Genomic DNA, 20,892 nt, shown 5'->3' with positions numbered 1-20,892 from the left:
CACATCATGCAGGCTGTAGTGAGACTAGTTTTGGCCATAAAAAATGCCGGATATATGACCTATCTCATGCACCTTTGTCTTCTGCATGAAATGCAGTAGAGATGGAATGGAAATTTCCAGTGTTCTATTTTCACAAAAAAAAAAAAACAACAACAACAAAAACCCAGCAGCAAACAACCAAACAAAGCACTCTTGCATTGAGAGTTTTAAGAAAAACATATATTTCCTCACTTCTGCAGAAGGTGGATTTTATGTTCTAGTGAAATAAACCTATCCTACCTGTAGGCTTCCTCAGATAAAACCCTGACTCCATGATACACTCTGTATGGTTCCCCAGATATTTCCAGTAAGGGGTCAGCAGTGTCTAAAGCTTATTTGTTCCCTTGTCATTGGCAGATGAATGAGACTTTTCAGCCATGGTTGTGCTTGGGAGTCTCTCTTGCTGTCCTGCCTGTAGACTTAGGCACTATCATAAACTACTAGATAAAAGTTGCCACACAATCTGCTGAGCTGGTGAATCCCACTGTGGGATCAGTCATGTTGATATACTTAAGCTTCACAAGTCTGACCCAGTGCTTGAGTTTATCAGAGACTGTAGTGTAGAAGGGGGGAATGACCAGAAAAAAATGTAGATAATTTGCTGGAAATTAACAGAAAAAATGTAGATTTGCCATGCCAAAGTAAGTAAAAAGCAGCTTAACTGCTTCCTGACTTTCCTCAGCATCTTTGTAGATGATAGGTAAGAGTAATGAAAGATAAAGTAGTTGAAGCTGATGTCTTCATTAATAATATCCACTTACTGATACTCAAGACAGTATCCTGTAATACTTAACTGTTACTAAAGGAGGCTCTATTTACAGGGGGGCACTTGATTTGAGTTCAGATGCTCATGAAATATCAACATGTGCACTTTTTTGCCTCATTTCAGATGGACATGCAAGTGTATCTGAAACCAGCCAGACAAGCACTCTGAGCTTCTCTATCTGAACTCATGGTGAACTGTACAGCAAGCACCTTCATGGAGTAGACAGATGTGGTGGGCTGACCTTGGCTGGACACCAGGTGCCCACCAAGCTGCTCTGTCTCTCCCCTTCTCAGCAACACAGGGTGGGAGGATAAAATATTATGGAAAAAACCTCATGAGTCAAGATAAAGGCAGCTTAATAAAGCAAAAACAAAGGCCACATGAAGAAGCAAAGGAAAACAGATGATTTATTCTCTACTTCCCATCAACAGGTGAAGTCCAGCCACTTCCCTGGAAGTAGGGCTCAGTACACATAGTGGTTGCTCTCGAAGACAAACATTGGAATAACAAATGCCCCTCATCCTCCTCCTTTCTCTTAGCTTTTATCACTAAGCAGTTGTCATATGGTATGGAATATCTCTTTGCTCAGTTTGGGTCAGCCATCCTGGCTACCTCCCATCCCAAGATCTTGCCCACTCCCAGCCTGCTGGTGAGGAGGGAATGTTGGAGAGACAGCTTTGATGGTGTGCGGGCACTGCTGAGCACTGTCCAAAACACTGGTGTGTTATCAACACCTTTCTAGTTACCAATACAAAGCACAGCACTCTGAGGGCCGCTGTGGAGAAAATTAACTCCACCTCAGCCAGACTCAATACAATGGAGCAGTTTGTGTAGCAGAAGCATGATGATGGATATCTGCGTAAACTCACAGTGGAGCCACTGATTAATGTGGTAGGAGGTTGTAAATTAGGGTGGTGGTTCAAGAGTGTCTGCTCTGAGAGTCTGGTGGTGCTGGAGGGTGCTTCCTGCACTGGGGGAACAGGACCGATCTGAAGGAATTCCAAGGTCAAAATCAAGTCTCTGTTCTGAAGGAAGTAATAAGTGATAAGGCTGAGATATAAGTCTGAAATTATGGGCTGCTAACAACACTCAAAGGCTTCTAGATTTAGTTCCTGGAGTTATCATGGGCTAGATGATCATGCCAACAAGTTTCCTGAGGAAAACATATCTGTTCTACACATGATGTTCTGATGAGGGAGCACTGCAGAATTGCCACGGAAAACCAATCCATATGGAGTGCTTTCCAATATCTTTTAAAGTTAGTGGAAAGAGTTCAGTGGTTTAATTGTGCATAGTCCATCACTCCTCTCTGGACGGTTGCCTGGCTCTGCTAAGCTCATGAAAAGGACTAAAACAAATGCTCCTAAACTTGCAGCTCTTTATGCGGAAGAGGAAATTCCCAGTTAACCTCTGTTCTGTTTCCAGGTGCTGTCAATCAAAATTCTGTCACTAATTTGCTGATTTAATTACTTCTTTAGAACATCATCTAGCAAGTTGTTAGGAATATTGGAAGGTAACACTGGCTTTGAGCAGTCTGTGTAGTTTTTTTTAGACATGAACAGTGGTGCCAACTTACTTCAGATTCACAAATGGTAGATAAAGAAATCTCTGAGAGAACTTCATCATCACTAGGTTTTTAAAGAGATGTCAACACTAACTTGACTTTTACTACACAGTTCTCATGCTATGAGAGCTAAGTAACATTTTCCCAAAGAAACAGATTTTAAAGAATATAGGAAGATTTGGAGCTTAATTTTTAACCAAAGGGTCCCACAGTTACACCAATCACAATAATCTATTCTTGTGTATGACACCGGCATTTTTCAGAGGATTCAATCTGTACAGTATCTGTACCAGCTAAGGATTTTGGCATTTTCACACACATTCTGCCAAAATGCAGCTGCCTGCCTCCATACTACATTTTGCAGGCAAAACAGCATTTATATATGTTGTCCTTTCAGTATAAACTGGGATATTAAAGAGTGATAGTGGCTAAAAAAATGTATCAACAACAGTGTGAAGAGATCTGCCTTCAGGATATTATTTCTGTACATAGAGCATTAGTGTTTGGAGTATTGTGCAATCCATGACTGAGAAACTCTCACCTCACTGGTTAGTTTTTGATGTCTCAATGAGGCATGAAGACAGCAAATCCCTTGGTGGTTTGCAGGAGACATTGATTCATTTCACGGGTCTCAAGAGGGCAAAGACCAAACTTAATAACCTGAGAAGTGAACGCTTTGAGAAGTCTGATGTGGAGCTGGGCCTCCTATTTGAGCTCCTGACGCTTACTCAGCTGAAAGTTGTTCACTTTGTGGAGATTTCTGAGAAAGCCAAAAATAACAGCATTCTGTTCCTCTTTGGAAATCCTTATTCCCTATCCCCTTCCTTTCTATTCAGCAACTCAGGATGCTAAATCAAGGACCCTACCCAACCTCTGCACCCTCCCTTTCCACCCTTGACTCAATGCAAGGATGTCAGTGGAGGTGAATCACGAGCACAGTGCTGAGGTAGTCTACTGTGTTTTGTCATGAAAAAGGGTGATTCAATGTACCCATGTGTCCCACTCCTTGTTTAGCTCCCGTTCCTGGCACAAGCCACTGGCTCTCTTCTCCCCATGGCCAGTGGTACATAATATCTGGGGCACAGAGAACTACTGCCCCTATCAGCTCATCCTCCTGTTTCCAGAAAAAGCAATAGACAGAAGCTAAGCGAAGAGTTTTTATGTCATCTTCAACAAAGTAATTTGATGTTTCGGTAGGAAATAGCAATTATTTACCCAAAAAAGGACAACTGCAAGTTTTTTTTCACAAGCAATAATTAGGTGATTCAGGTTTCTAGCCTACCAAGAGGATTCAGAAAGAAATAAAACCACCAAGGAAAACAGACATTCTACAGAAACCTTTAATTAATCAAAGCTTTCTTCCCAAATTCCACCTGAGCTTCTCAGCCTGAGGCTTTCGATGCAAAAAGCACTTTAGAGAGCCCAGAGAAAGCTGACTGGAAAAATACTAAAACCTGAGGAATCATGGAATATGGGCCATGAGAATCTGAGCTCTAACAGCTTAAGATAAGACTGTCAAAGTGAACAGCAATTTTCTGCTTGCAAAGCTCTGAAAGGTAGGTGTGAAAATCAGGAAATGGTCTTTATTTGATGTCTAAACTTGCTCTAACTTTTCATGCTTTTTTTTTGTGGTGACTTCAGTTTGTATTTGTCAAAATGGACCATCTTATTTTGATTTGCTACGCACTGCTGTGGTGTAGGTAGGAATTTGGCAGATGCATGGAAAATTTAAACAAGCTATAAAAGAAACAGAGATTATTATGAATACAAGCTTTGAAAGGTGTTTAAGGTTATGCTTATGGTCTTTCAATGCAATTTAGGGCAGTGAAGTGATGGACACTAAAGGGTACAGAAAAATATAATGTCCTTCCCATGGGAAAAATGTAATTTCAGCACTAAGGACAAACAAACAGATGGAACAAGTAGTTGAAATAAAACTTAACTGAGTTTATTTTTTAAAGAAAATAATGGGTTTAGAAATGCTGAAAAGCTGTCTTTAGTTTTAGGTTTGACCTTATTCTTGGCATATTCTTTTCCCAGGAGGGCCTGTGGTGCCCCATGGCCCATGGGGTCTCATGGCCATCCTTTGCCATCCCTCTTGGTCAGCACTGGTCAGGCCACGTGAGAGGCTGCCGGGCAGGGCTGCATGGCACATCTCTGCAAGGCTCTCACAGTGCCGTACGGACAGCAGGCATCATATCTTCTCCGAACAAATTGTTGTGGGCCCTCTGCACTTCATTTTGTGTCTTCTGTGGAAAATTCCACTGGAAATTATCCATTTAAATGGATAATGTTTATAATATTGAAACAGACTCAATTTTGATAAGAGAAAGTGTGGGGGTGGAGGGAAGTTCAAAATATTTCAACTAACTCAACAGAAGAACTACTCATCTAACTCTTAGTCTAAAATAAATGGATTTACTATATTTGTTGTTAAATAGAGTTCCAGGGAACTAAACCCAATAATGAATGAGGAATAAAACTCAGCTTGCTTTTATTTTTCATCCAAAACTAACAAGCAACCATAACTTTGCAAACAATGAGCTATACTGCTGGACAGCCTTAATTTTTCATTGTTTTGTTTCAAAACTGTGTAATAAAATGACCTACATTGGAAGGAATCAGCATAGCTTTTTAAGTGTTTCAAGGTGATCAACATTTTTCAGGTTGATCCATGTTAATTCTTTCAGTATGTCTTGCTTTTCTGAAAAATCCAGAAATGTTTTTGGGCCAAGCCATATTAATGCAGCTCTAATTATTACAATTTAATGCAATTTGTAATGTACTTAAGAAAAAAGAGCTTATCAACTTTAATGAGACTTCACCTTCTCTGGACCAAAAGATTTTAAGTCGCACCTGGAAATAAGATTCCTAAATCTCTTGGATAATTCAGAAAATCTTAGTTTTCTGCAAATATTTCCTGCAAGGTAGGCTGATGATTGTGCACACCCTATTAGAAATGAATAGCTGATCAGAGCAGGCACAGCTGCAGCAATGGCATATTAACTCCTCCCAAAAGACCAAAATACCAGATCTACTGTTCCTGATCATGTCAGACCACAGTACAGGGGTCATTTATCCTTGTCTGGTGACTGACTGAGCAAATGATGTGAAATGATCCATCCTTGCAGCTCTGACCTCATGGTATTGTGAGGGCCCAGAAGGACATGGAGTTCACTGAGACATCTCTTCCAAGTTTATTTCAGATTTGGTGGAGCATGAGGTCTTCTGTTTAGGATTTTATTATCTAATCCGTTCTCTAACATACTGCGTTAAAAACAAACACTCGTCATCTATTGCCAGACACAGAAACAGTCCTACATTCCCTCCACCTTTGTACAATGCATTCCAGCCACAAACATTGTTTTTTCACTATCCCTGACGTCCTGTTTAGAATGAAGAATGACTCTCTGTTTGGCCTGGGTAGGGTTATTTACAAGTGTTTGTAAAATGTCTAAGACCAAGAAGGAAAGGGGAGAAAAAAAGGCCAAAGGGACTGAAGGTGGGAAAGGACCATTAGCAATCGTTTGTTTTATTTAAAGTAAAAGTTCATTCTGGTCTTGTTTTTTTTTAAAAAAAAAAACTATTTATTTTACTGCATGTGCTTGAGCCCAGCACAGACTATTTTGGCCAGAGGGCTGCAGTGGAAGGTGGGATATTTTTCCACTGATAACGTGCAGGGTCTAATTGGCATATTTGCTGAGCGATGCTTGTGAGACCCAGCATGGCTGAGCCATTCAGGGACTGGCGTTAACCTTTTGTGTTTCATTTGTGTTTCTTTCAGTGAAATCTGTAAATAACGGAGCTCGTGCACACGCCAGCCCCAGCTGGTACTGTACCAGAAGCTCTGCTATGGACAGCGAATCATGGGCATCAGCGGATTACCGATGCTGGCTCAGACGCTGACACCTTCCCTCAGTTGGAAACCTCTCACAAAGCTGCCCAGCTCACACCAGGCTTTGTGCTTCGCCTTGGGTCTGCAGAGAGAGGGAGCGTGCTAGCAAGGTGTCCACCCCGAGCCCCTGTACCAGGGCCAGCCCCAAGCATCACTGCCCGAATGAGAGGACCAGAGCCAGGCTGAAAGCCTGTATCTTTCTTCCCTCACTGCTACTCCATTAACATCCTGAGCAAAAATCCCCACTTGAAATACTTCATCCTTCAACCTTTCCCAGCTTTCCTGCAGAAATGTTGAAGAAACTTTTGAAGGTGGTCTGAAAAAGACATAGCTTCTTGCTCCACTTAATCAAGAAGCCCACAGGGTTTATTTATTTACTCAATTTTGGGACCAGACTAGTCATAAAATTCTCTGTTTTCTGTAGTTTTAGGGGGCTTCCAGTCTTTCTGTAACACTTCTGTTTGCTTAGTTCTCTCTGCTCCCTGCCTACTAATGTTCTTTCTTCAGACACTGCCCCATCTTCTGAGTCTCCCTTTCTAGGAAACAATAGGTGTATTTACACAGGCCAGGTTTTTCCCATCTTCACCTCTTTAGTCCCTTTGGGTGGAGGAGAAGGGAGGGAAGAGAGTGAAAGTGAGGGGTGAGAAAGGAGGAAAACTGAAACCCTGCCTGCTCCAAACCTTAACTCCAGACAAAGCTCAAGTTCCAGATATGGGGCCAGAAGGGTGTATGTTTCAGTCAAAAATTATCACTAAACTGATTTTCCAACATACAGATTCTCTTCTCAGTTTTCCATCTGGAAAATTTAACTTTCCTAACATTTGATATCTTCAGAAAGCTTCTGGTTTTGATAAGGCTGTATTTTCTGTCGAAATAATTTTTGAGTTACACACATTTGATCGGATCCAGCATTGCACATGCCCTGTCACTGTGCCTTGGACAACTTACATAAAAACACTCAACACATCCAAGTGTCCTTTCTAGTTTTCAGCTCATTGTAAGGCAGAATATTTTCTCTTTTTTTTTTTGACAGATACTAAAGCATAGTGACACTTGCTTTGTTTCTCTTAGGTTTTTTCCTGGGTGCTGGTATCTTCTAAACAGGGCAGAAAATATTTCTGTTCATGGTACAGTCCTGCACACTCACCTTCAGACTTGTCATCTTGCTGCCTCGTCCCACTGTTGCCTGCAAATGTGTGTGTGGAGGTATTTCTCTTTCATTATTCCTATTATTATTTGGAGGCAAAGGATTTGTGATCAAAGTCAGCAAGTAGGTTTTAATGAGGAAAAAACAGAACTAATGTTACCATAGAAAGCTGTAAGAGCTTGTTTTTTTTTTTTTTTTTTAAGATGGACAAGCTGTGGAGTTTACTGAGCCATACCTCTTACAGACCTGCTGCAGTCTGACCAAGGTGACTGCTGGTAGGCTTCCAGGTATTTATATTGGCCAAATGCACTTAACTTGCAAGACAAAATCAAAAAGTCTAGAGTTCTGTGTGTGTGGTCTGATTGAGGAGCACAGTTTTCTGAGTTTTTAATTTGCAGAGAGGAAAAACATATTGTCAGCTAGCTTATTTTATTTTATAATTTACTACTCAGTAAAGAAAAGAAATGCCCTTGGGGCCCCAATTAGCATGTAGCAGTATCACTTGAAGACTGCAATGTGCATAACACAGAAGTAAAAGGTTTCCACTCTAGCAATGAGGAGGGGTTCCCATCAGGGAGGAACATCTGAGCTGTGGCTGGTGCTGGTCGCCCCAAAAGGTGTACATGGGTTTGGTTTTCATTTTTCACTATGTGCTGTTCAGAGCATCTTAGTTTAGGCATGTTACAAACCGTGCTTGATAAACAAGCAGAGTATTGATAGTATTGACATCTTTTTTGGGACAAATCCACTTGCACTGGCTTCCTGCTGCAATGTCAGGTCTGTGCAGAACGTGTCTCCTGTGGTGTGCAACAGCTGCCTTTAGTAAAAAAAAAAAAAAAAAAAGAAAAACTTGGACTATTCATTTCCAGCCTAGCAGTTTCAGTAGACATGTGGGTGCAAAAGGAGTGCAAGAGTGATGAGAATATTGAATCTGACAATGATAACATTTCCTTTGGCTGGAGCTGATGCGCAGAGAACATCAGTCCTGGTTTTGTTGCTATGTGGCAACAAACTGTGTTTTCAGTGAATCAACATTTTGCTTCTGGTGTTAAGACTCCAAATTCCTTTATGGATACTTCGCTTCCAAAATTGCTCTTGGAGGTTTTGTGGTAAAGATTCCTTATTGCGCCATAGCCCCAGTGTGAATCTACTGTGAGGACAGAAAGAACCTGGAATAAAGGATGAGGGGGGCAAAGGAAGTATCAGTTAAGTTCCTGGAGCTCCTAAAGGATTGCAGCATCCTTGGGAGAGCTGCAGGCAGCACAGCCACTCTCTGTCAGGCGGTCACAGCCAATCCTGTCCCTTGGGTCTGCCACAGGCAGCTGCAGCCAGAGGCATCAAGCCACAGCTGGGAGTAAGGCTCGTATGGGAATTTTGCACTTATAAGCAAGCAGGGTTTCTGCCAAGGCTGAATAACTACGTCTGTCTGACCCAGAAACAAGAGGAAACACAAACATTTGGAGATGCTCTGCACAAGTGCTTACAGATGCACATATAGCACGTGGCATCCCAGTGTTAGCTCAGGCAACACCCAAAAGAAGAGTTCACTCTTTATGCACTATGCACTATGTGCATAAAATTACTCTTGCCTTCACAGCAGAATGGTTCAAACAAACCTAACATACAGTGAAATTGTTGGGCTCACATTGGGGACCTCAGGCCTTTTGGTGACTGACTTTCCCAATAAGCATAGCGTACTGGGAGGAGGACAGCAGCTTAGCACAATCATGGCCAGCCAGGGAGTAGGCAATGGACCTGCCTGGGACAACTCTACTCTCAGTCCCTGCATGTGAAACTCCACTGTTTCTGTTTTACTGGTTCACATGGTCCTGCTGGCTCTGACTGGCAAGTGCATGCTGCTTTCCTTCCATGCTTTTAGGGGTGAAAAACACCTTAGGGAAGATGTAGTTGGCATCAGAGGGCTTCTTGTTCACAGAAAGCTTCTTCTCCTGAAACGCCTCATTTCTGACAGGTGCTTGGGCTTGCTGGACTCATGCACCTGCAAAGGGAAAGGTAATGTAAGTGAGCCTTGTCATGGGCTGCAGGGAGCACCCGTGCTCTGGCAAAAGCCTGGCTTTTCAGGGCCCATACAGTCATGGGTGCTGCTGGTGCTCGAGCTGCAGCCTCAGGAGTACAGCTGGAGAGGAGTGGTGCTGCCAGGCACAGGAAAGTGAAGGAGAAGGGAGGGTGAAGTGTCATGAGCTGGAATTTGGCCGCAGTGCTATGCTGAGCATTTCTACACTTGCAGAAGTTGCCATGGTATTTTAATAACCGTGGGTGATTTAACGGGCCATCAGAAGGCAGCACTGGTACAGCTGGGTTCATGTCACACACATCATTGCCTACAATTTTCTAGTGAGGCAGTTTTCATTTAGAAACCAAGGAGGAATCTACTTTTTGCCTCCTTTTATACTAGCATGTTCACACGTGTTGACAGGTCTGTCCTATGTTCCCTGGTTACAAATGTACTGTGTCTCCAGTTTGCAATATTCTTCATTTATAGCAGAGGACAAGGGCAGATGTAGAGAAAAAGCAAATTGTGTACACCTATAGGACATGGACAAGTCTTTCTCTACCCTTCTCCTGTATCTGTCATTCAGCTCAGACGGAGCCAGAAGCATCGACTTCCATTCAGCAGAAGTATCTGCTCTTCTCAACTTTCTGTGCACAGTGGCACAGAAAAAGTGGCTGTTCTCACTCTTCACTAGGCCTTTGCAATCACACGTAGGACGTCTTCAAAAAGTTCTATTCTGATGCCCAAAGCCCACTTGATGCCTCTTGGTGAATGAGGTTTCTCTGATTTATTTCAAAACTTCTGCACTTCAGGCTGGTACAGACTGTACTGAAGAATCCAGTTTCAAAATACTGCCCTTGCAACTGTTATACAGTTGTTTTCTAGTCCTTTCCTCTAATTCTCCTTGTCTTTCAATAGGGACTATCAAGAGACTCGGGAAACAATAAATAGAAATGTTGTTTAAGTTTATCTTAGGAGAATATGGGATGTTGGCTCAAGGAACTTTGCTGATTATCTTGGCTAGCCTTGGACATTTACTTTGGCATATCTATAATTGCTTTGAGTAACATGTTCACGCTGAGCCAACTTCTAACACTGTAGATTCAACCACTTGATTTCAGATACATGGCCAAGTTCTGCCCCCTGCCTTACTGGGATTGCCCCAGCACAACAAAAGTGTGATTTGTCCCACAGCTCTCAGGTATTTGATTTCTTCATTATAATTTACTTATTGCTTTCAGGATATTTGTGTCTTGGATGAAATTTTAAGCTTCTCAGAGAGGTAGTTAATAGGAGGGAGAGGGAGAAAAGGGAACTACACAATATTGCTAACAAATATGTGACATCTAATTTAAAAATCTGTTGTTTTCTTTCAACAAAAGAGGAAGAAAGCAATGCAGCCGTATTCCCTCTTTCCCCAGGATATTGGCGCAAGTCCTGGATCCACAGAAATTTATAGGGAGATGTAATTAACTTCAAATACAAGATTAGCTCATGGATTCAATATATATCCATTGTGATGTGGATGTAAAAAAGCCTTTGATTAATGATCACAACCTTGCTCAGGTATTTGAGGGCTTTTACTTACTAGCCACAGCTTTTTTTCTGGGATTCTATATCATCAGCACACAAAGTGACTTCAAAGTCAGTGTCTGGTATTCATTACTGGTATTGCAGATGAAGCCTACAGGCTGCAACCTTGGCCGTGTTAAGTCACTCGCAGTTTGATCATCCAGTTCAGCGGCACCCAGATTTCATTCTGGTGCTTCTCCTGACAAACTTCTTTAGCCAACAAAACAAAAAAAACCTACATAACCAAAGGCTGTTGCCTGCTCTGAAGAGCTTGTGAAGTCAGGCAGAAGGCCTGACTAAGTCTTGTCTTAAACATCAATCCAAACCCAGAGCTTCGGCATGACAGATACAGAGGAAAAGAGCAGGTGAGGCTAATCACAGAGGGAGGGCAGATGTGTCTGCAGGAGATTGTCACCATGTATAAGCTAACACTGCCACTCTCCAGATTTTGGGCAGTAGGTCGTAGCAGTTTGCTGTCTATCAAATAAAGCTGATCTCAGGATGCTCCTACAGTTTCAGACCCACTCAGAGATCCTACTCGCTCAAACATTCCAATGGAACAGGTTTGCAGTTCATTTAAACTGCTATAAATCCAGCACTTCTACATCTGACTCCAGCTGCATTTCAGTGCTTCCAAATCACACCTCCAAGATGAGGGATACGATCTAGCCCTAGGATGAGAAACACAGCTACTGCCATCTATTAACATGCAAAACAAAACACAGTCCTGTCCAGCACAGTCACTCACATCTGAGCTAGGATTGCCCACAGACACCCTGGCTTTGCTTTCTGCACAGGGTGACCCTGGCCATTTGACGATGAGCTGTTTCAGTGGTGGAAAGCTTGTACTGTGCAACGGGAACACACCACATCACCCAGTGAGAAGTTCCCCTGCAGCTGCAGACCAAGGAACATCCAGCAGCAGGTCAGAGTTCCTTTGAGGCCAGGTGCAGAGACTTCTCTGCTTTGTGCTCTTTGGGAGTGAGGTGTTAGTATTCTCTCTAGTGGCAAAACAGGTCTGAGAATCTCCTAGTTCTGGCAGATCTGCTTCACTTCCCTGCCATTGCATATGGGCAGGTCTTGACAGAAACTCTCTGCAGCCTACATAATGGTTGATTTGGTGGCAGTTTGGGTCATTTCACTGGTACAACCTATGAGGTGACCCTAACTGAGAAAGCCCAGACACAGGCAAAGCTCAGAACATCTTACATCAGTTTTGCTATTGAAGATGGAGCCACCTCCTTAGGTTTTGCAATCATACCATCAGGAAGGCAGACCTCATGTGCAGCAGATGCAGTTCAGTAAAATGATGTAGCTTTGGCAGTCAGTAGCTCAGAAATGTACAGAAACCTTTGTCTAGTTTCCGTGTTGAGCCTAGTTTCATTCATAGAATAAAATTAGTCGGTTATGTTCCTGGCTTGTTTTGGGTACAGTGAATGTTTTAATGGGATTTCCACTGATTAAACCGAATGAATTTCCGTTACCATCAGGGGAGTCCAGATATGCTCTTCCAGGCTGGTGAGAACGTGTCAGGTAGCCATGCACAGAGTTTCTTACATGTTGATGTTGGTAAAGATCCATTTCAAATGAGCTCTGTGGTCCTGATTCCCTACCCACTTCAAGTAATATAAATTGGGAGAGATCCTATGGAAACTATAGAGTGTAGTATAGAGGAGAAGCGAGGTGCCTGCTTAAATTCCCATTTAAATATTTCATCAAGATTCCAGTGCAATATGGTGCAGAGAATGGACACTTCATTAGGAAGTCCTTTATTTGGTTACTTGCATCTCTGAAATAATAAATTCCTTATGTGAAAAACCATAGTTTGGTTCACCGTCAAGCACGTGGAACAGGTTCCCCTTCCGAGTCCAAATGAAATAACTTAATAGGCTGTTACAGACAGACCCATTAAAGTAGGTGGATTTTTCAGTTCAAGCTGCGGTACTGGGAGGGCAATGACTCAGTCCCTGCAGTACTTTGCAAAATGAGGACTGTTGCAGAACTCTGGGTCTGAATTTCCTTGCACTGACTCTGTTTTTTCTCCACCATTGCTCCATTCACTTCCACAGAGCTTTCAAGCAAAACACCTTTTAGGTGTGAACATTGCTTGACTGGTCTCCTGGTTGCTACTAGGAAGGACCCATGTAATTGTCAGCTGGGTGTAAATCAGCACAGTGTTGTGAGAGCAGTCTCATCAGCAAAACATGAAGTCTGTTTATATCGCCACGCTCTGGCCTGCCGTGATCTATTCCCCCACTTCAAAGCCTGACAGCAGCAAAGAGTTTTAGAAAGCTACTGGCAAAGTTCAGGGACTGCAGCAAGCCTTCAAGGTGAGAGCCTGATTCTGTAAACACACTTTGGGGAACATTTGCAGGAACATTTATTCTGAAGTCTGGAGCAACCCCGTGGTCAAACCCATTTACAAACTGTTTCCATCTTCCAGTCCCCTCGCAGGTCCCCACCAATCATTTAGATCTATTTCATTTTTAAGGATGATTCAATTTTAAAAATAAAATCTAGCATATGAGCAGCTTCCAGCATGTGTCAGGAAGAGATAAGTCACCCAAAGCTATGATGGCCCACCAGGGTGCCTTAAGTGGAGCCAAACTCCTGTCTACCCAGTCCGCATTAGGATCTTTCTCTCTCTGTCCCTCTCTCTCTCACTTCCTTTTGTGTTTGCTCTTTAAACTGAACAGCACCTGAGCCAGCATCTTGAACCTCACCAGTCTTTGTGGAGTTCAAGTCGAGTTCAAATGTTCTAATTAAAATGTGCCCTTCCTCTCTATCGTTAGATAGCTGCAAACAGATGACTGGAGCTTCCTGACTGGGAAAGACTGGTCAATGGCCTTATACCCAAGGGGTGAAATATCTCTGCTGAGAAACAAAATCTTGACTCAAGTGGTCTGTGTAAGGACATCTATTAAATCAGAGCAGTAGCAGCTGCACTGAGACTTAAACTCTTCTCACCATGGACTTGTGGGAAAGGATTTTGTCCTCCAAAGTTGGCATATGGGACTCTGACACCCTGTTCAGACCTGATGTGTGTGACTCGCTCTTTGGCTCCAAGCACCCAGGATGGTGAGCACACTTTAACTGTTTCTTGTCTTTTCTTGAAGTGCTATTTGCTCTTCCCATTGGAACAGTGCTGGGATCTGAAGGTGAATAGAAACTTTGTGAACAACAGCTTTGTGTTACAGCTGCTAAAAGAAAGAGCCAGGGTTATCCCAAAATGAAAAATATGCATTCTTCTCAGAAACGTGCTGATCCCCAGTCATACTGCACTTTCTTTGCCCAGAAGAAATGATTCATTAAATTTCTGGCATTTTTCTTTCTTTAAATAAATTAATCACCAGTCTCCATGGTCCCAAGTGTGCTTTAGAATGGAGAATCATAGAATGAAAACATATTCCCTTGAAAAACAAAAGTCAAATATTTTGAAACCTCCTCAGTTCATTTTTTAAAGCCAAACTCAGTACAGCTCTGCTGCTGGCAGCACTTGCCCTGGCACAACATTTTTCAGGAAATGAGGGTTGCAGCTGAACCTTTGAGCCATTCAGAGTCCACTTCAGCTTGAGCTTGTGCTGTTCATATTTCCTCATTGCTTCCTCTTTCAGAGAAAAGATGGATACATACCTGTTCTATAGATGGGCAAATCCTAGCCCAAGCACTTCTCAAACTTTAAACTAAAAAAAAAAGAACAATATCTGGTGTCAGTAGAAAGCACAGAGGAATTGTTTCCCATCAAACTCCAGAGATGTTTGAATAGCTCTAATCTCAGGCCTGAATTTCCTCTTTGCCCCTTAACTCATGCAACACAATCTTCACCATAGTTAATATACCAAGACTGGTCAGAGGTCTCTTGAGCTCCAAGCTTGAGCTGACACAAGTTTGTAGGAAGAAACGCATCTGCATCAGCTATAGCTGCAATGGTCCCATTGCCAATTTTGAATGAGGGAATGGGCAATCCTGCCAGGTGCTCAGCAGTAAACCACTGAGGATCTCCTCTTCCCAAGGGATTACTCTACCCTTTCCAGAACTTGATTCATTCCTCCCATGGGAACTCATGTGCTTAGGTTGTGTCCCATGAGCAGGCCACGTTGGCAAAAGCTGACATTTGTCCTTCAGCTCTTTCTTCCTTTCTTATGCCAACACAGGAGGTGCCTCAACAAAAAAACCAAAATCATCAAATCACTGTTACTTTCCTAATCCAGAGCATGGCAGACTGTCTGTGTTTCCTTTGAGAACAGGGCCGCCTGAAAAGGCTGTGGAAGAACAGTCCCTTGCGAAGGTTTCCCTTCCTGTTGCTGATGCAACCCATCACTGAAGAACCAGCGGCTCACTGGCCTGCAAAATTTTTTTATTGCAGTAGTAACACTGTTGAAGCTGTGATGAAAGGATATAGGCCAGTCAAGGTTTGTAGGGAGAGATAACATCTTTTACTGGAGTAATTAGTAGTATTGGAAAAACCAGACACGCTTTTGGAAGCAGTATTATCCTTTATTATCTCGCTGTTCCCCCTCCCCTGTGACCCCCTACCATCCCTCATCTGAAACAATAAATACTTATAAAGTGGAAGGAAACCTGACCCTCTGGGGTAGGTAAGAGACAAAGGCTCGTGTCCGACTTTTGCTCCCTGTGCCTCTCCCGCTGGTACGGGTAAGAAATCTCGCAATGCTCAAGGGCATTACATGGCCCCCACCTGCCCTGCCTTTCTGTGCCAGAAACAACAATAATGAGAAAATCCTCTCGCAGTGGTGTCGATAATGAGCATTTCTGATTAGGGTCCCTAGTCTGGCTTCTTTGTGCCCCTCTGTCAGCGCCTCATGGGTCAGTAAGAGCCTATCAGCAGCTGGAAGTTCTAGGCTCATGATGTGCTTAGCATGCTGTGGAGGGCTGTTAGGTTAGACATCAAGAAAATCTTGCTGGGGTATGGTTACTGACACGCCAGAAAATCTTTGTCTGGGGTCATTTCAGAATCTCCTTTGCCAAAGGGACTCAAAAGGTTACAGGAACATTTGTCAAAAATGACTTTACCTAAAAATACTTTATTCTGCCTGTGGGCAGGGAGATGGACCTGGTCAAGGTGATGTCAGCTCCTTTTCTGGGAGCCCATTTTAATTTCGGGGCTCTCCATTTCCCTGCCACATATTTGCAGGTCAGTTTCAGCTCTGTGAATTTAGGGTTGCATGCTTTCTGCTTGGCTGTTCTGTAGAGAAAAGAATTACTGAGCAGAGCAGCCACGTGTAATTTAACAGAGTGTTTTGTTGGCCTTCCTGTGACTCACTCAAGTGAGGCCTCTCTAGGTCAGGGTGATACAGCCACCAAGACCCCTGTCAGAGGAATGGAGAAGGAGAAGGTTTCTCTACAGACTGTGATTTCCTCACTCTTGACAAATTCCTGGCTTTTCAGGAGCGGGTCTCAGAGTAGCATCTTGTCAGAGACAGCAATGGGGGGAGAAGAGGATTATAGTGTAGGTTTCAATAACACTTTTCAACACCACCAGAAGAGTATAATAGAGACCAGGCCTTGAGTAATTTGCTTAGACTAGGAATAACACCTGCAGGGGATGGTGCAGAGTCTGGGGTGACAGTTGGGTGTCAATGGGAATGCACGTGGTTTAAATTAAATCAATACACAGATTTTGAGTGGGGAAGACCTTTGCCTCATGCTGATGGGGACAGAGGGGCTGCCAAACCTATTCAGGGCAGAATTTCAGCTGCCTGAGCAACCATGTGCCATGTTATCTCAATATTATTTGACACCACAGTAATCACTTCCATGCTCTGATTGTAGCCCAGGGCAGAAATGACCCAGGAACTCTGCTCAAATCAGGGAATATTGCCCCATTTGAGGAGCCAGGGACAGTAGATATACATGAGGACAGGCCACTTGGCTCTTGTTTGTAAATGAAACTGGCCGTCACTAGAAGGCTTTCCTTCTCTAGATGATATCTTGAGTTGGCTGAAAATCTCTTAGCAGAAAAAAAATTCTAGTTGTTCAAAGAAAGGAGGGAGGGAAGGAAGAAGGAAGAGAGTGATGGAGGGGTTGTGAAAACATATCAATTTAAAGAGAAACTTGTTTTCAGTAGTGTCAGAGTTTCTTTTTAGCTCTTGTTCTGATTCATGTCAGCTTTTTGATTATATTACAAATCTAGATTAATTTCATATTAGTGTTGTAGGTTATGTTGGTGTTATTTAAGCTGTACAATGTTTTACAAAAAAAAAAACCCAGCTACGTGCCCTCTCTTGAGACATTATTGTTACCCTGAGTTCTTTCAGTCACTGGTTTTAATTCCTTTCAGGTTAACCAAAATGATCAACTTTCCAAGGCAATGAGTGCAGAACAGCTTGTTTCCTTGCCAGTTCACAGAATCACAGAATCAATTGGCACTGTTCACGCTGTAAAACCCAGGTTCTATCTGGTCCTTCACTTGTAAAGTTTCATAGTGCACTTCATGAAGAAGATGGGTTTCACTAGGGCCTGTCATCTTGTCCTGCAGGTCCCTGGGGGTGCGCAGATGTTTGTGAAAGGCTTTTGAAAGGTTTTTGAGTAAGATTATCCCCAAGATAAAAGTAAATAAATAAAATTGGGCAAATTCAAAAAGGATCAAAGGAAATACTTCTCTAGCCAATGTGTGTGATGAGGCTACAAAACCCATCTCCCATAATATTGTTAGACAAAAAAAAAATTGGCAAGATCCCAAAAAGAATGGATTTCTCTACAGATAACGAGCATATCCAAAGTTGTAAATAATGAATGGTAAATTTGTTTTAAAGGGCTATTATAACCTCTGGTTTCAGGCTTGAGACTAATCTTTTATAGGACATGTAAGGAGACCTTCTTGAGAGCATATAATTTCATTATATCTCCTGCTTTGGAGGGTATTTTTCCCAAAAGCACTGATGCCTGCTAGCTGTCATCAGAAAAAAAGAAGCCACATTACATGAACTTTCTTCTACAGTGCTGTCTTGTTCATACTGTCTAAAATTGAGTAGACTTTGAGATAAAATATTTGGCAGTATGTTAAAAGGAGTGGATAAATCTATAGATAACAAAAATACAAAAATATCCTGAACCTCATTGAAGGCGAAGTAAAGACTCTTCAGGGTTGCAATTCTGCACTAGATAAATCAAGATCTTCATATATATACATTTTTATACAGCAGAAGACTCCCTAAGAGGCTCAGAGATGGTCTGTATATTCACAGAGGCTTGAGGCAGTTTATCTTTCCAGGATATAGGCAGAGAAACCACAGCAGGAACAATTTAAGATTAGGATATGAGTGGTTGAAGGAGGTTTCATTTTTTTGCATGACGTACCCCAAACATCAGAGAACCTAAAGAAACAACTAGTTTTTTTCCACGGGCTTTGGCCCCATAAAAACTTGTGATCAAAATGACACGCAATACATTTCATCCTGTTCTCCCTGCCAATGCTACATGTCTCTTCTCACAGAGCTGATATGCCAATAGACCTTGTATTATTTTACATTATCTCTTATGTCATCTGGCTGGTCTAATTGGAGCTGACTGGGTCTCTGATCTATTGAGACTACACATCACTGTCTTCACACCTCTCTTGGCCACAGTAGCTGCTAAAAAGAGCCCTAGGGACAACTGACATTCTTGACTGCCAGCCCAAATGTGTCAGCTGGAAGGAAGACTATTTCCCAAATGACATGCCCTCCCCACAGAGCTTTTGGCAGTCACCCTGCTGCCATCTCCAGTCAAAAACATCTGGCCTTCAGATCAGACAGAGGCAGAGCTCTCTGTGACCCCTGATCCTGGCTGCCCTGTCCTTACCCCTAAAAGGGGGGCTGCCACTGTCTACTCAAGCAGCCGGTGGCCTCAGGGTGGTTCCCATGACCATCCTTCCACCTGGTCCTGGCTGGCCTTGGGCTGGCAGCCCTGGCTGCAAGGTCAGGGGCTGAGAGGGGCACAGAGCCACCCACAAGGCAGCATCCCCTCCAGGAAGATCCAGGGTCGCCTCCCTGCCCGTTAGTGGGAGTGGTACCCAAATGCCCCTGCTGCAGGCTGCTCTGTGCTGCATCCAGGCAGTCCCCGGGCTCTTGTCCTGGCTGAAGCATCAGCAACCACTTAACATATTATAGTGGAAAAGTGACACTGGGTCAAACTCTGCTGTTGGTGGTGTTGGCAAAAAGCCAGAACAACTGCACTCAAGTCAAAAGAGTCCATTCCTGTGTGACCAGCAAGTAGGATTTGCACGCCTGGACTTCTGTCCTTATTATAGAGAAATTTCTGGTTTTGCATCCCTACCCAAGAATATGAGACAAAGTAATTAATGTCACTTTCCAGGTGGTTAACAGAAAGTAAAAAACTCTAGTATATCTTAGCTTTCCGCCAAGCTGCATTTAAGCAATTATGCATCAGCAGAAAAGTCTGCTTACAGTCCTTAGCCACAAAGTTTCCTCCAGAGCCCTTTTCATTGTGTGTTGGGGGCTCTACATCTCCCCCTTCTCTTTGCCTTTGTTAAAATTGGAGCCCATCTGCTCTGTCCAGCCTTCTGCAGCTTGGGGAATCTCACGTCACTCCTGTCTCAGCTAGAGATGAGGCTAAGCTGCACATTTTTGGATGGAGATGCCTGTGTTTGTTTCCCAGTTGTGGATTTATGGGAGGAGGTGGGGGGGAGCCTTCTCAACTTTGCCCCAATTCCTTAAAAACAAAATGCTAGTAAGGAAAGATGACTGGGGCTGTGGATTGGGGCCCATCCCTGCTCTCCATGGTGATGGGCTGCTGTGTCATTCCCGGAGAGTTGTGACATCACTGCTGCAATTGGTTAGTGGGGAGTGAGGGTTTCCTCAAAAAAAAAGGCAGTTCACAGTGAAAGCATCAGCTCTCCACTGCAGGACAGCTTCTCTGACGCCTCTCCTGCCTGCACTGCCCAGGGTATGAAGAGACCAGGAGACAAGCAACTGCCTCTGGCAGACAGCCGGAAAAGTTAAAGTGAGGGTGGATGGATGACCCAAGGTCCCAGTGTGAGGGCTGGGGACAAGCTAGGGGGTCAGTGCCCTCCCTAGTTCCACCAGAGACTGTGTGCCTGGGGCATGGTGGCCCCTCCAGACCCCTGTTTCTGCAAGTCCACCTTCTGCCCACTCTGCTAGCCCCTGCACTTCAGAAGGGCATAAAACAGAGGAGGAAAGCAATCCAAAGGGAGAATAAGTCCGAGAAATTGCTGTGAGGCAGATGTCTGGGAATCATTATGGGAACACTCTCAATCTTCCCAGAGCAGCTGAAAGCTTTACGGCCAACAGCACTTGGCTGCTAGTCTCCCATTGCTGTATAAAGGATGATAATGGTCTTCGCTACTTCTTCTCCACACGTTCTCCTCCTCTCTGTGGGGGTGGGCTCTCTTTGGCAGCCACAAAGCTCTTGTAATACGTAAGGAGTTGTTGGCAGCGAGGACTGGGATTGAACTGAAGATGGAGAGGGGGTAAGGTCCCTCCTTAAGCTAATAACCACCAGTGATGGGCCCCTGCTGTGGCATTTTGTGCTCATTACACAGCTACTCTGGGTGCCTTTAATAGGCAGCACTTGCCTATTAACAAGCACTGAGCTTTGATAGGGAGGGAAGGGTAAGAAGCATCCAGTACTTACAGGAAAATAGCAATGAGCCTCTTTCCTTGTGGTAGCACTGACTGGAGTCCATTGACTCAGACCCTGGTATAAAAGTCCAAGAGAGAGATGCCCTCTACCATGGTCTATCACCAATCTTTGCAAGCAACTCATTCCTACAGCCCTCTGGTTACTCAAGGTCTCAGCTTTGTGCAAAGGGTCCCTGTTCCTGGACTTAAATCCAGCACTTTCCTCACTTGGTATTTCTTTTGGTAGTACTTAGCTGAGGCTCAAGGTTATACTCTGCAGTAGCTTCGCAGTA

Source organism: Chlamydotis macqueenii, chromosome 7, assembly GCF_036417535.1.
Source record: "Chlamydotis macqueenii isolate bChlMac1 chromosome 7, bChlMac1.mat, whole genome shotgun sequence".
Taxonomy (NCBI): Eukaryota; Metazoa; Chordata; class Aves; order Otidiformes; family Otididae; genus Chlamydotis; species Chlamydotis macqueenii.
The sequence above is the reverse complement of the archived record's forward strand: the minus strand, read 5'-3'. Positions refer to the sequence as shown.